This window comes from Haematobia irritans, chromosome 5 (genome assembly GCF_050003625.1).
Source record: "Haematobia irritans isolate KBUSLIRL chromosome 5, ASM5000362v1, whole genome shotgun sequence".
Classification (NCBI taxonomy): domain Eukaryota; kingdom Metazoa; phylum Arthropoda; class Insecta; order Diptera; family Muscidae; genus Haematobia; species Haematobia irritans.
The window spans coordinates 22,753,355-22,768,927 of NC_134401.1; the positions used below are offsets into that span (position 1 = coordinate 22,753,355).

Consider the following 15,573-nt stretch of genomic DNA (forward strand, 5'->3'; position numbering starts at 1 on the left):
TTGAAACCCTCAGAAATGTCACCAGCATTACTGAGATGGGATAATCCACCGTTGAAAAACTTTTTGGTTTTCGGTCGAAGCAGGGTTCGAACCCACGACCTTGTGTATGCAAGGCGGGCATGCTAACCATTGCATCACGGTGGCGGTTGAGGTATCATATCCCTTCTTTGTGTGTGTCCGCTGTCAGATGAGCAGTTTAGAAATGATAGCAACCTGTAGTTGGTTGCAACACATATCAGCCTTTCTATAGAGTTTATTTTCTAGAAATTACTCTGGGTGATGATACTTCAAATAAGGTGGCTTGGAAATATTACGGCTTCAGCGTAGAATTGAGTCTCAAATGTTTGTTTGATTAACCCATGAAAAAGAATTTGTCTACACACAAAAAAAAATGATTTTTGGATTCAATCACGAAATTAATTTTTTAATTGAAATGTCTTCAATCACCGAAATGATAGTATTGATCACTGAAGTCAATTCAAACATTAATTGATATTATTAATTCTTGTGATTGATTTATGTTTCAATTGAAAAGTTTGTTGAATTAATTAAATTTTTAATTGAATATTTGTGAAAATTCAATTAAAATATTAATTGGAAATATTTTGATAAAATTTTTTCTGTGTAGGATAATTTCACCCAAAAACCTATGACTCATGCACTTCAATTCCTATCACTCATCAACAAGACACCCTATCTTAGCATATAAATTGCGTCGTTTCTTATTCTAAATCAACAATTTGTAGAATGTTCGATGTGTGGTAAATCGTTGAGAGTCTACATTTATGTGCCAGGCAAGATCTTTTTGGTGGTGGTTTTTTTTTGTTTTCTTCTTTCATAATTCAGCGTCATTTTCAACTATAAAAGGTCAGCTTAGAATCATTGGAATGGCAGTGTCAGTTGCAACATCATTACGTTAACATCGAACAAATAGTTTTCATCCAGAAGAAATATCATCAAAATTTTGAGTGGTCCTCAAAAAGCCTCCCATTTAATGGGAGGCTTTAGAAAAGCAAGAAAGAGGTCACTTCCAAAATAATCATCAAATTTTATTTCCAAAAAAGTGTTTCGTAATAGAAAAAAAAACAAAATTTGCAAAATCATCATCAAAAATAATAGACTTTAATTGTTGTTCCTATTGAAATCAATTTAAATAATCAACTACACTCAACGAAATCATAATTCAATCAACTAACAGAAGACTCACAATCAATTGCATCGCTGATATTTGAAATTTTATACAAAATCCAAATCCGTTTTTGTTTAGATTCCAAATTAAGAGTCTCTGTAATTTTGTTGCTGTTTTTTTGAAAATTTCGAGATTCGATTTGAATTGATGAGTTTTTTGTACCAAGGAAAATTTATATCAAAATTCGTCGTGAAATATCTCGATGTCAAATTTTACATTTTCCACTTTGGCATTGATGGAAAAACACAAAAATTCCATTTCCATAAAGGGCTGAAACTCTGAGTAAGTATCCACAGTTTATTAAACAATTTATGTTTATTTTTATAAATAATATAGAAAACATAGTACTTTCGAAAAATGTTTGTAAAATTTGTACTGAAAATAATACTGTATGGAATTTACCATTTGCTAGAAAATTCAGAAAATTATGTGTAGGAGATATTAAAGGTATATCAGAAATGTGCAGTCAAAGTTGAAAAACAAACTTTGAAAAGAAATTAAAAAAAAAAACATAAATTGAAAAAATTAAAAAAAAACACAAATTACCAGAGATGAAAGTAATGTTGACAAAAAAAGTTGTGTAATGTAAAAATATCTCTATTCTCTACTAAAATCAAATTTATTTATTTGTATACTGTAGTTTTTTAAATGCAACCTCTATTAAAAAAAAGAAAAACACACATACATTTTTTTTGGAAAAAATGTGGTATGCAGATGTTTCTTTTACCATTGTGCATATTAATCAATTTTTTTTCGGTGGAATCGATGATTTTTTGCACACGCAATTTTTTTTTTCTAATTCAATCATAAAATTAATTGATCGAATTAATTTTTTAATTGCAATGTCTTCAATCACAGAAATGATAGTATCAATTAAAAAATTTACTTTAATGTCAATTAAAAAATTAAATTATCTAATAAAAAAATTATTTGATACTATTAATTTTGTGATAGATTTTTGTTTCAATTAAAAAATTTGCTGAATCGATTAAATTTTTAATTGAAATTTTTTAAAACTCTATTAAAATTTTAATTGGAAAAATCATAATTTTCGTGAAATTTTTTTCCATGTACATAGTGTGAGGGAGAAAATTCATGAAAAAGATCAATGAAATACAAAGATTCATGGCTAGTCGGATAAGTACTTAGCCTCACATCACAAAAAAAAAATTCACGAAAATTTTTCCAATTAAAATTTTTATTGAGTTTTAAAAAATATTCAATTAAAAATTTTATTGATTCAGCAAATTTTTTAATTAAAGCAAAAATCAATCACAAAAATTAATTGTATCAATTAATCTTTTAATTGATCCAATTAATTTTTTAATAGATACTATCATTTCTGTGATTGAAGACATTTCAATTAAAAAATAATTGGATCAATTAATTTCGTGATGGAATCAGAAACAAATTTTTTTGTGTAATGTTATTGTAAAAACAATGTACACTCGTGTAATTTATATTCGTAACGGACTTTTGTAGACGGTTTGGCCACACTCAAAAAAATTTATTTGAATGCAAAGATTTTTACCTTCAACTAAGTATTTTGGTATTGATTGCACATCAAAAATGTGGTTTTAAATTTTCTTAAATTTTTCACAAAATATTCACTTACCCAGCAAATCATCTGTCCTATGATAAGCCCATGTTAAATTCATAGCTTCCGCACCCATTTTGCACCACTTCCGGATCCAAAAATAACATTTTTCCTGCTTTTGTGGCGACCCCTCTTTTTTGCTGGGTTAGTTTGTGAAATCGGCGGGACGTCTTTTGTTTTTTGAATGGACCAAAGAGATTCTTAGCGGGGAATTATCACCTCTCACACTCAAAAAAAAAAAAAAAATAATAATAATAATGAACCCTTGGGAAATTTTGGTTAATTTTAGAAAATTTTATATTAACGAATTTCGATCAAAAGGCTTTTATTCAAAAGATCAAGATACAAAAAATTATCGAATTTCCGAAAGATTTGAATAAGATGGAAAGTATAGTGCAAATTTTGTAGAGCTAGTACTAATCACTGCTCATCTGAATTTTCTTTTAAGTCAAAATTCCCATATTTAGGTCAAATCACCCAAGTCGGAAGTCTTCTTGGAAAATTTTATCAACTTTAAATCGGAGAATTGCGTTTTCTTTCCTACGAACAATTTCCGTTCGTATTTTAAGGACACACACAAAAAATTTTTCTGATTCAATCACGAAATTAATTGATCCAATTAATTTTTTAATTGAAATATCTTCAATCACGGAAATGATAGTATCAATTAAAAAATTAATTGAAGGTCAACTAAAAAATTTATTGGTGCTATTAATTTTTGTGATTGATTTTTGATTCAATTAAAAAATTTTAATTGTTTAATTGTTCTAATTGTTCCAGCCTTCCAAAGATTCGTGTATACATGTAGAGAAGGAATATGATTCCCTCAAACATGTTCCAAAAGCATCAGGTCACATTTTCGCGGATTTAATTTCCCAGCAAAAAAAAAAATGTCGCCAAAAATTAAAATATTCTTTTTGGATCCGGAAGTGGTGTAAAAATTGGCGCAGAAGCGGACAGATGTTCACCATTTCAATAGCCGTTGCACTGCATTTGAATCACTTTTTAAAGTGTGATCCGAATTCAGTTTTATGGATGGGGACAAAAAAATTTGTGATGCATTCTTAGGCTTGTCTGGAATATTTGACTCCAAATATTTTAAAAAATTCGCAATTTTTTTTAAATGAATTTAGAAAATTTTCGACAAATTTTTAATAACTTCCACCATTTTATTCATAAGTTTTACTCAGTTTTGTAGGCTATTTGAAACAAAAAAAAAAAAAATAAAATTATAAAAAATTAAATTCGCAATTTTTTCTAAAATGAGTTTAAAAAATTTTCGAAAAAATTTTAAATAACTTCCACCATTTAATTCTTAATTTTTACTCAGTTTTTTAGGCTATATGAAACAACAAAAAATTAAAAATATAAAATAATTAATTAAAAGAACTTCCTGTGTCGTGAAAATAAAGGACATTTTTGGGAGGGCATTTGTGGAAGTGTTTTAAAAGTTGTGCCTCCAAATTTTTTTGCATATGTTTGGCGAGAAAACAACCCAGTAAAAAATTTCTTCCAAAGGCACAAGTTTAAAAGCGCTTCCAGAAGATCTACTCCCAACGATGTTCTTTATTTTAACTACACAGGAAGTTCTTTTCATTAAATTTTTTAAAATATGTTTTTTCATATTTTTAATGGGTAATTTTAATTTTTTTTTGTTTCAAATACGTTAAAAACACGTTAATGGGTAATTTTAACTTTTTTTGTTTGAAATACGTTAAAAACGGAGTAAGAATTCATAAAATGGTACAAATCATTTAAATTTTGTCGAACAAAATGCAAAATCCAATTTGTGTGAAATTGTGAATTTTTGAAAATATTTGAGATCAAACGTTTCAGAAAAGCGTTAGAATCCATTAAAAATTATAAAAAAAAAAGTATAAAAATTATTTATTTGACAAAATATCATAGAACTTTTTAATTTACATCCAAAACATTGAATTCGGATCACACCGGCCGTTGAAATGGAGAACTTCCGTCCCATGACAAGGCCATGTTAAATTCATCGCTTCTGCGTCAATTTTGCACCGCTTCCGGATCCAAAAAGAACATTTTCATTACTTTTTTGGTGACGCTTTTTTTCTGGGAATATTTATGCGAAACATTGTTCCATATATCCCTCGAAAATGTAATGGTATGTTCTCGAAACATGTTTAAGGTGACCATACTACTTCTCTGTGTGTAGGTGAAAATATAAAAATTAATATTTTATATATGGACTAGGAAAGAATGCAGAATTTTATTTCACGAGGCTCAAAACAAAATTGGTTATGAATTCATTATATGATAGACAGGCAGGCGTTCATGAATAAAAATAAAAAATCCTTTTTCTCCAATATTGAAAATTTTCTAAAAATTTCTACTTCAAAATATATGCTGAGTACAAGCTATTCATATTTTTATTTGATTTTTGTCCCAGAGAAAATTTACCATTACCACGGAAAATTTTCACCCTAACGGTTTTTTGGGGAAAAAAAATTCTGAAAATTTTCTAACGCCCAACAGATGTCCAATAACCACCATAATATCCGCCATCTGCCAAAAAAGGAGTGCGTAGAAACTTGCAAAAACAAAACTCATCTGCCATTTAAGTTCTTTGTTTAAAATTTCCATTTCAACCCTTGGCAAAGGACAATAATAACACATTTGCCCCATAATTTAAAAAAAGCTGCAAATTTTGTTTTTTTTGCCCCGGTACCATAAGGGATATCATTTAAGCTTCCGCAAATTGCACAAAAGAGTATTTCAAGGTTAGATCAAAATAAACAATTGCGTGAGGTCTTTGATGGATGTTTTGCGTGTGTGTGTTTATGTCCTGAAAGTTAGTAGTCCTTCAGGACACAAACAATAAAAATGTAAAGGGTTGTTTTATAAATATTTATTATAAGACGACAAGGGATATGTGAAACTGTCCTTGTTGGGTATAATGGAATGTTAAAGAAGTTACCACGAATTAAATATTTCTGGTTGATGTGCTGTACATTTTCTTATGCGAAATATTTTTTTTGGCGGGAAATTGTTTTTTTTATACCCTTCACCACTACTGTGGTACAGGGTATAATAAGTTTGTGCATTTGTATGTAACGCCAAGAAGGAAAAGTCTGAGACCCATCGTTTAGTATACCGATCGTCTTAGAATTAAATTCTGAGTCGATTTAGCGATGTCCGTCTGTCTGTCTGTCTGTCCGTCTGTCTGTCTGTTGATGTATTTTTGTGTGCAAAGTACAGCTCGCAGTTTTAGTCCGATTGTCCTATAATTTGGTACAGGGTCCTGTTTCGGCTCAAAGACGATCCCTATTGATTTTGGAAAAAATCGGTTCAGATTTAGATATAGCTGCCATATATATTTTTCACCGATCTGGTCATAATTGTCGTGTATATCAACCGATCTTCCTCTAATTCCGTACATCCGAATATTTTATGAGTCTCGAAAAACTTGCAAAATATCAGCCAAATCGGTTCAGATTTAGATATAGCTCCCATATATAGCTTTCGCCCGATTTACACTCAAATGACCACAGAGGCCAATTTTTTGCTCCGATTTAGTTGAAATTTTGCACAGGGAGTAGAATTAGCATTGTAGCTATGCGTGCCAAATTTGGTTTAAATCGGTTCAGATTTAGATATAGCTCCCATATATAGCTTTCGCCCGATTTACACTCATATGACCACAGAGGCCAATTTTTTGCTCCGATTTAGTTGAAATTTTGCACAGGGAGTAGAATTAGCATTGTAGCTATGCGTGCCAAATTTGGTTGAAATCGGTTCAGATTTAGATATAGCTCCCATATATATGTTTTTCTGATTTCGACAAAAATGGTCAAAAAACCAACATTTTCCTTGTAAAATCCTTGTAAAATAGTCGAAAAGTTGTAAAAATGACTCTAATATTCCTAAACTTCTAATACATATATATCGAGCGATAAATCATAAATAAACTTTTGCGAAGTTTCCTTAAAATTGCTTCAGATTTAAATGTTTCCCATATGTTTTTACTAAAATTATGTTCCACCCTAGTGCTTTAGCCGACTTAAATTTTGAATCTATAGATTTTGTAGAAGTCTTTCAAATTCTATCCAGATCGAGTGATATTTAAATGTATGTATTTGGGACAAACCTTTATATATAGCCCCCAACACATTTGACGGATGTGATATGGTATCGAAAATTTAGATCTACAAAGTGGTGCAGGGTATAATATAGTCGGCCCCGCCCGACTTTAGACTTTCCTTACTAAGCAGTGGCAATTTTACAAGGAAAATGTTGGTATTTTGACCATTTTTGTCGAAATCAGAAAAACATATATATGGGAGCTATATCTAAATCTGAATCGATTTCAACCAAATTTGGCACGCATAGCTACAATGCTAATTCTACTCCATGTGCAAAATGTCAACTAAATCGGAGTTAAAAATTGGCCTCTGTGGTCATATGAGTGTAAATCGGGCGAAAGCTATATATGGGAGCTATATCTAAATCTGAACCGATTTCAATAAAATTTGGCACACTTGACTACGCTACTAATTTTACTCCTAGTGCAAAATTTCAACCAAATTGGGGTAAAACTCTGGCTTCTGGGACCATATTAGTCCATATCGGGCGAAATATATATATGGGAGCTATATCTAAATCTGAACCGATTTCTTCCAAAATCAATAGGGATCTATTCTGAGCCATAACACATACTTGTGATTGGACTAAAACTGCGACCTAGACTTTGATTACAAAAATGTGTTCACGGACAGACGGACATGGCTATATCGACTCAGGAGCCCACCCTGAGCATTTTTGCCAAAGACACCCTGTGTCTATCTCGTCTCCTTCTGGGTGTTGCAAACATATGCACTAACTTATAATACCCTGTTCCACAGTGTGGCGCAGGGTATAAAAATATGAAAGTTACCCATTAAAATATTAAAAAGCGAGTTATAAAAAATTGGAACATATTTGGGAACATTTTTGGAAGGTATTTTAAAGTTTAAAGTGTTTTTGGATCAACTTACAATTATGCTTTTTTTTTGCTGGGTACTTTGTATACACCAAACATAAAATTCTTTTAAATTTTATATTTTATTTTTTTTTATCATGATTTGAATTTATTTTAAAATAATTATTAATGTAAATTTTTTTTTCTCAATTTTTATTACATTCTTTTAAATTTTATATTTTATTTTTTTATCATGATTTAAATTTATTTTAAAATAATTATTAATGTAAAATTTTTTTCTCCATTTTTGTTACATTGTTTTAAATTTTATATTTTATTTTTTTTTTATCATGATTTGAATTTATTTTAAAATAATTATTAATGTAAAAATTTTTTCTCCATTTTTATTACAGATTTCTTTTATATTCTACGAACAAATTAGCCACTTTTGGTTTGGGCTTGAGAAATTAAATCAACCACGTTTGCTTTAACGTCATGCCTTTGAAAAGAATAAGAGAGTAAGGCCTCCATTTTCTTTACCTCACTAACTGAAGTCCATCCAAATGGGACCTTTATATAAAACGATTTTATTATATTTTCAAATAAATAATTTCAATTGAACGTTTCAAATAGTATTTTTTAATATATCTAACGAATTTAAATTTTATAATTTATACTATTACATATTATACCAGGACTATACCCAAATATATTTTTTTTGTGTTTTTGAATCTTTTTTTCCAACATTTTGAAATAGTTCTACAATTCATATTTATTCCTAAATCACTTACATTTTTTTTAATACAAAAATATATATACTTTTCAAATAAATAGATATGTATATTGTAGTAATATTATATTTTGAAATAATTTTAAAATTACTAATATTCATTATTTCTACAAGATAATGCTTTAATAACGATTTCATGTAAGCAAAGAAAACAAATTTCAAATAATTCACATTCAAAATCAATATTTATAATGGAGAATTTTTTATATATCTTTTAAATTATATACTTTTAATATCCCATTTTATATTCTTTTACAAATCATTTAAAATTTCAAAATCTTATATATTTGATTGTTTTTTTTTTTTTTTAATTTTCCATGTCAACATGTTATCAACCATACAAAAAATACCCTATTTGACCCAAAACAAATTCCTTTTAAATATTTTTTATATACCAGCTAACTTAAAGTAAGTGTTGTTTCCTATATATAAAAAAAATAAAACAAAAATTTGAAATTTTCTTTATTCCTATCAAATAATGTGTATACAAATATAATGTTTTTATTACTTATAAAATTTAAAAATTTTTAAAATTCCAATTTCTTTAAAATTTTAGTTTTAAGATTGTATATCAATATTTTACTGTCCAAACAAATTATTTTTGTTATATGAAATTTTTTCTAAATTTTAGTTTTTAATATTTTATGTTGCTTTATATTTTGAAAATGAACTACAATTTGTAAGAGGCGTTCGCGAGCAAAAAAAAAAAACTTTATTATTTTTATTTTGTTTATTTAAAATTTTCAAATTCTAAAATTCCAAATTCATAAATTTCCAAGTCGACCATAGGAATTGAAAAGCAAATACTTATATAATCTTGGTCTTCTATTTTTTTTCTATGAATTAATTGTCTCAATAACTTCTGTTTTCCCAAAATATTTACAAAATTTTACAAAAATGTAAAAAAAAAATTACAAAATATTTCAATATTATTTAATACAATTTAAAAAAAATTGGAAAATTACCCCCAAACACATCAAAAATTTTATTTTATGATTTTTTTTAAATTTAATTTCAAAAAAAATTCTTTTTTATTTTTTATTTAATTTGAATTATTTTCGTTATTTAATTTTATTAAAATTAACAAAAACACATTTCTTTTACCAAAGCCTTAGCCACATTTGTCTTAAAGTAGATCGTGAATGCCTTTTTTTCTCATAACAATATTGAATTTATTTATTTTCTATTTTTTTTTTCCTTAAAAAAAATTAAATTCCTATTTGGCCTGCCTTTTTTAATTGTTTTTATTTTAATTTATTTTTTAAATTGATATTATTTATTATTTTATACTTTCTGTTTCACAACTGAAATTTCATTTATATAATTTTTTTTCTATTTAATTTAAAAAATTATTATAATTTCGAATTTTGTATGATTTTTTATAATATATAATTTAAAAAAAAAATTCATTTATTTTCATTTTGTGATATTTATTTTAAATTCATTTTGTTTTAATAAAAAAAAAAAGAATTACTACCATTAACATATTTTGTTTTTATTTGTTGTTTTGTTTTTATTCATGTGCCTTACAAAATTTTTCTATTTTTTAAGCTTTTGTTTTTCTAGGAAAGAGTTTTTGGTTTGTTTTATTTTATTTTTTGAGTATTTATTTATTGTTTCCCGTATGATTTTATAGTGTACTGGTCCACTAGTTACACTTTTCTTAATAAAAGGGGTTTTAAATGTGTTTACCAAGAAGTTACATAGAAGGTACATACTTTTGAATATTATTCAAAAAAAAAGACATTGATGTTCTTAAGAGAAAAACCATCCATATGAAAATTTTTATATTAAAGGGCTAAATTTAAGTGGTAGAGCAAAATTTTCTACTTTGGAGTACACTATAAATTTTTGTTTATTGATTTTCTTTTGAATTTATTTAATTTTATATGCATTAATTTACTTTTCAGCATATATGCTAATAGAGGGTGAACTCTGTTTTGTTTTTGTTTTAGTTTTTTTTTTAATGTTATAACCAAAACTTGTTTTCAATTCTGTATTCTTGGTTTGAAAAAGTGAGGTTCTATATATTTTTTTAAAGTAAATTTGAATATTTTTTTGTAACAACATATTCTTACAATTTTTATTATATTTAAAATCTTAAATATTATGTTTCATTTCACATTTTGGGAGAAAAATTAGTTTTACATTTCATTTATATTTCATACAAAATAAAAGGTATTCAAGTTTCCTAAAAAAAAGATAAAAGTTTTTTTCAAAATTTTTATATGCAATTTGTCAAAATTTTAATTTTAACTATAAATTTCTGTTTTTGTTTTGAAAAAAACATATATACACATTTAAATTTATTTCAATTTATTTTTAATGATTTTTATTGAATTTTTTTATATATTTTTTGTGAGTAAAAATATGAAGAAATATATATGTTCATAAGTTTAGCTTCTGGTTTACATAAATTAATTTATGTTTTTATTTATTTGTAAAGCAAGTTATAAACTTAATAATTTGCTTTGCATTCTAAGTTTTATTTTATTTTTAATTTAAGTCAATTGTTATTTCATTTTATTACATTTCAATTATTTTAATTCAATTTATTTTAATTTTTTCTTAAGTTTTAAAGAAAATATTTACGTTCCTTTATTTAACAAATATTAATATTGATTGATATATTATATTTTTATTGTAATTATCTGTTCGAAAGCACTTCAAAATAGGTTTTGATTTAATCATTTTAATATACTTTGTCATTCTACTAGAATTTTTTTATTTTTTTTTTATTTATTTTTTTTATATATATTTTTTTGTGAGTTAAAATATCAAGAAATATATATGGTCATAAGTTTAGCTTCTGGTTTACATAATTTAATTTATTTTTTTTATTTGCAAAGCAAATTATAAACTTAATAATTTGCTTTGCATTCTTAGTTTTATTGATATTATGTTTTATTTAACTCAATTGTTATTTCATTTTATTTCATTTCAATTATTTTAATTCAATTTATTTTAATTTTTTCTTAATTTTAATTTTTTGTTTTAATCATTTTCCCAATTATTTAATATTCTATTTTAGATAACTTTGAATCATTTTATAAAAAAAAAGTATTTTTAACAATTTTTTTGTATTAATATTATTTCTATTATATTTTAATATTTTGATTTCAATTTAATATTTATACTCGAATTTTAAATCTCTTTCTAATTTTGAAGCTTTCAATGGTTCCAAATTAATTTATTTATTTTTGGTTATTTTTTTTGTAATTATCTGTTCGAAAGCACTTCAAAATAGGTGATCTAATAATTGTAATTTACTTTTTCATTCAACTAGATTTTTTTATTTGCTATTATTTCCATTATAATTTAATATTAGGGCTAATTTTTATTTTTTTTTTTTATAATTTTCCCAATTATTTAATATTCTATTTTAGATAATTTTGAATCATTTTATAACAAAAAGTATTTTTAACTATTTTTTGGATTAATATTATTTCTATTATACTTTAATATTTTGATTTCAGTTTAATATTTATACTCAAATTTTAAATCTCTTTCTAATTTGTAAGCTTTCAATGGTTCCAAATTAATTTATTTATATTTGGTTATTTTTATTTTGTAATTATCTGTTCGAAAGCACTTCAAAATAGGTGATCTAATAATTTTAATATACATTGTCATTCAACTAGAATTTTTTTATTTGCTATTATTTTCATTATAATTTAATATTAGGGCTAATTATTATTTATTTTTTTTTAATTATTTTCCCAATTATTTAATATTCTATTTTAAATAATTTTTAATCATTTTATAATAAAAAAAGTATTTTTAACTAGTTTTTTGTATTAATATTATTTCTATTATATTTTAATATTTTGATTTTAATTTAATATTTATATTCGAATTTTAAATCTCGTTCTAATTTTTAAGCTTTCAATAGTTTCAAATTAATATATTTATATTTGGTTACTTTTGAATAATTTATTAATTTTTTTTAATTTCTCTTAAATGTTTAGACCTTCAATTGATAATTGGTTTCATATTAGATATTTTATTTTTCATTATTATTTTCTGTGTCAATTATCTTTTCTCATTTTTTTTGTTATTGGTAATTATTTTTAATTACTTTGAATCACTTTTTATTCTATTTGGTGTTTTATTATTTTTGGTTTTATACTTTTTTTCTTAATTTGGTTATATATTTCACAATATTTTTTATGTATTTTTTTTTTGAATTCTAATGTGAGATATTTAATTTTTTTTATTTGAATACTTTCTGTTTTTCTACGACCCTTTTAATTTCTTCTTTATTTATGTGTACAATTTTCGTTTAAAATTTGTTATTGTATTTTAGTTCAGATTTTCTTTTCATACATTACATGTGGGTATAAATCAAATAAATTTAATATTGACTGTCAGTCTTTTATTATATTCTAGTTTTTATTATGCTATTTTTATATTTATTTATTTTTATTTTTTTAATACAGAATTTCCATTTTAAATCTTTGTTTTATTGGAATACTTTTTAATAATAAATTTTCAATTTAATCTTATATTATTTCCAGTATTATATTATTTTTATATCTCTAATTTAAATTTTTGGTTCAGTTTTATGTTATTTTATTTTTCTTAATTTTGTTTAATTTTTTTAAAAGGTTTTATTTTATTAAAGTTATTGTATTTGTTTTATGTTTGTGTTTTTATATTAACTTTTTTTTTTAAATTATATTAATTCTTAAATATAATTTTTGGTTTTAAAGTTTTCCTTGCAAGTTTTTATATATTTTATATTTATTTATTTTTATTTTTTTAATACAGAATTTCTATTTAAAAGTTTTGTTTCATTGGAATACTTTTTAATAATAAATTTTCAATTTAATCTTATATTATTTCCAGTATTATATTATTTTTATATCTCTAATTTACATTTTTGGTTGTGTTTTATGTTATTTTATTTTTCTTAATTTTGTTTAATTTTATTTAGAAGATTTTATTTTATTAAAGTTATTGTATTTGTTTTATGTTTGTGTTTTTCTATTTATTTTTTTTTTAAATTATATTAATTCTTAAATATAGTTGTTGGTTTTAAAGTTTTCCTTGCAAGTTTTGTTACTTAAATATTTTTTTGTTTATTATTAATTCTAAAATATAATTTTTGGTTTTAAAGTTTTCCTTGCAAGTTTTGTTACTTAAATATTTTTTGTTTATTTGTGTTTTTATATTTATTTTTTTTTTCTAAATTATATTAATTCTTAAATATAATTTTTGGTTTTAATGTTTTCCTTGCAAGTTTTGTTACTTAAATATTTTTTGTTTATTATTAATTCTTAAATATAATTTTTGGTTTTAAAGTTTTCCTTGCAAGTTTTGTTACTTAAATATTTTTTGTTTATTTTATTTTTTTTGTAATTTATTATATTTTATTTTTTTCGTCAATTTAAGTTTAAATTAATTTCATTGTTTTTATTTCATAAATTATTTTTTTTTCTTTAACATTTTAGTTTTAAGATTGTATATCAATATTTTACTGTCCAAACAAATTAATTTTGTTAAATATATGAATTTTTTTCTAAATTTTAGTTTCCAATATTTTATGTTTCTTTATATATTGAAAATTAACTACAATTTCTAAGAGGCGTTCGCGAGCAAAAAAAAACTTTATTATTTTTATTTTGTTTATTTAAAATTTTCAAATCAAAAATTTCAAATTCATAAATTTCCATGTCGACCATAGGAATTGAAAAGCAAATACTTATATAATCTTGGTCTTCTATTTTTTTCTATGAATTAATTGTCTCAATAATTTCTGTATTACCAAAAATCATTAAAATTTTACAAAAAATGTAAAAAAAACTACTAAATATTTCAATATTAGTTAATACAATTTTAACAAATTTGGAAAATTACAAAAATTTTATTTTTGTTTTTAATTTAATTTCAAAAAAGTTTTCCTTTTTATTTCATTATTTTTTATTTATTTTCTTAATTTTTGGTTTGATTTTCGTTTTCGTTATAATTTTAATTTAGATTTCAATTTTATTTCATTAATATATTAATTAATTAATGTTTATTAGTATATGTTTATGTTTCCAATTTATTTCAAACAAATAATTCTTAATTGTATCATGTTTGAAAATTGGGTACTAATTAAACAATTTTTAAACCTTTTTCAGAATTTTTTTATTATTATTTTATTCTTCCCCTTTTAAGTTCATTCCTATTCAGTTTTAATTATTATTTTTTTATTTTTATTCTTATTAAACTTTCAATTTAATTTGGTTATATTGTTTAATCATTTAAATTTTTTTCAGTTTATTTTTCGATGATTTGTACAAATAATTCCAAAATTTTGCTTTATCTTTTTAACATTATTTATATCATATTTTATTTAAACTTTTCTGGATATAATTTTGTCTTGAAATGTTTAATTTACTTTAATTTCGTTTTAGTAATTTTATTTTATTTAAACTCTTCTTTTATAACTGGACGTAAGTTTGAACGATTTTTTGTTTAAATATGTGGATTATAGTAATTTTATTTTAGTAAATTTATTTTATTTAAACTCTTCTTTTATAAGTTTGAACGATTATTTGTTTAAATAAAAGCATATAAAGCATACTTATAAATCTTTATTTTAAGACAATATATTTTATATTCAATAGAAAATATTATTATTGTGGAAATTTGTTTTGATTTTAATTATTGTTTTAATATATCTCCTTTCATTTTAATTATATACTATTTATATATTTTGAGTAAATTCATAAATTTCATTTAAATGGAAATATATCCTAAAATAAGAAAAATTAATAAAATGAACAGCATTTTCATTTTGTTTAACAATTTTATTACAGGTTTCAGAATTAATTTTTGTCAAGTTAATATTTTTCTTTCTATTGGAATTTTTTAAATTATTTTTCAATTTTAAATTTAGTATGATGAAAAGTTAACATTTTACCTTTTTATTATTTAATTTTAATTTTTTACTGTCTCTGGTGCTACATTTCGTTGAGTTTTTACTAAGGTTTATTTTCCATTTATTTAGTTAATATTTTTGTTTCTGTTTTCTTGTTTATTTCGGTTTTATTTTATTTATTTTTTCTAATACTATATTTTGCTTA

The 15,573-nt window shown here is 23.6% G+C and overlaps 1 long non-coding RNA gene across 1 annotated transcript; it reads left to right on the plus strand.

Annotated features, from left to right (window-relative positions):
* Positions 1 to 785: 785 nt before the first annotated feature.
* Positions 786 to 9,983, plus strand: LOC142238381 (uncharacterized). Its single transcript, XR_012722714.1, has 2 exons — positions 786 to 1,471; positions 8,124 to 9,983. It is a non-coding gene; the product is annotated as an uncharacterized LOC142238381 (long non-coding RNA).
* The last annotated feature ends 5,590 nt before the right edge of the window (positions 9,984 to 15,573 follow it).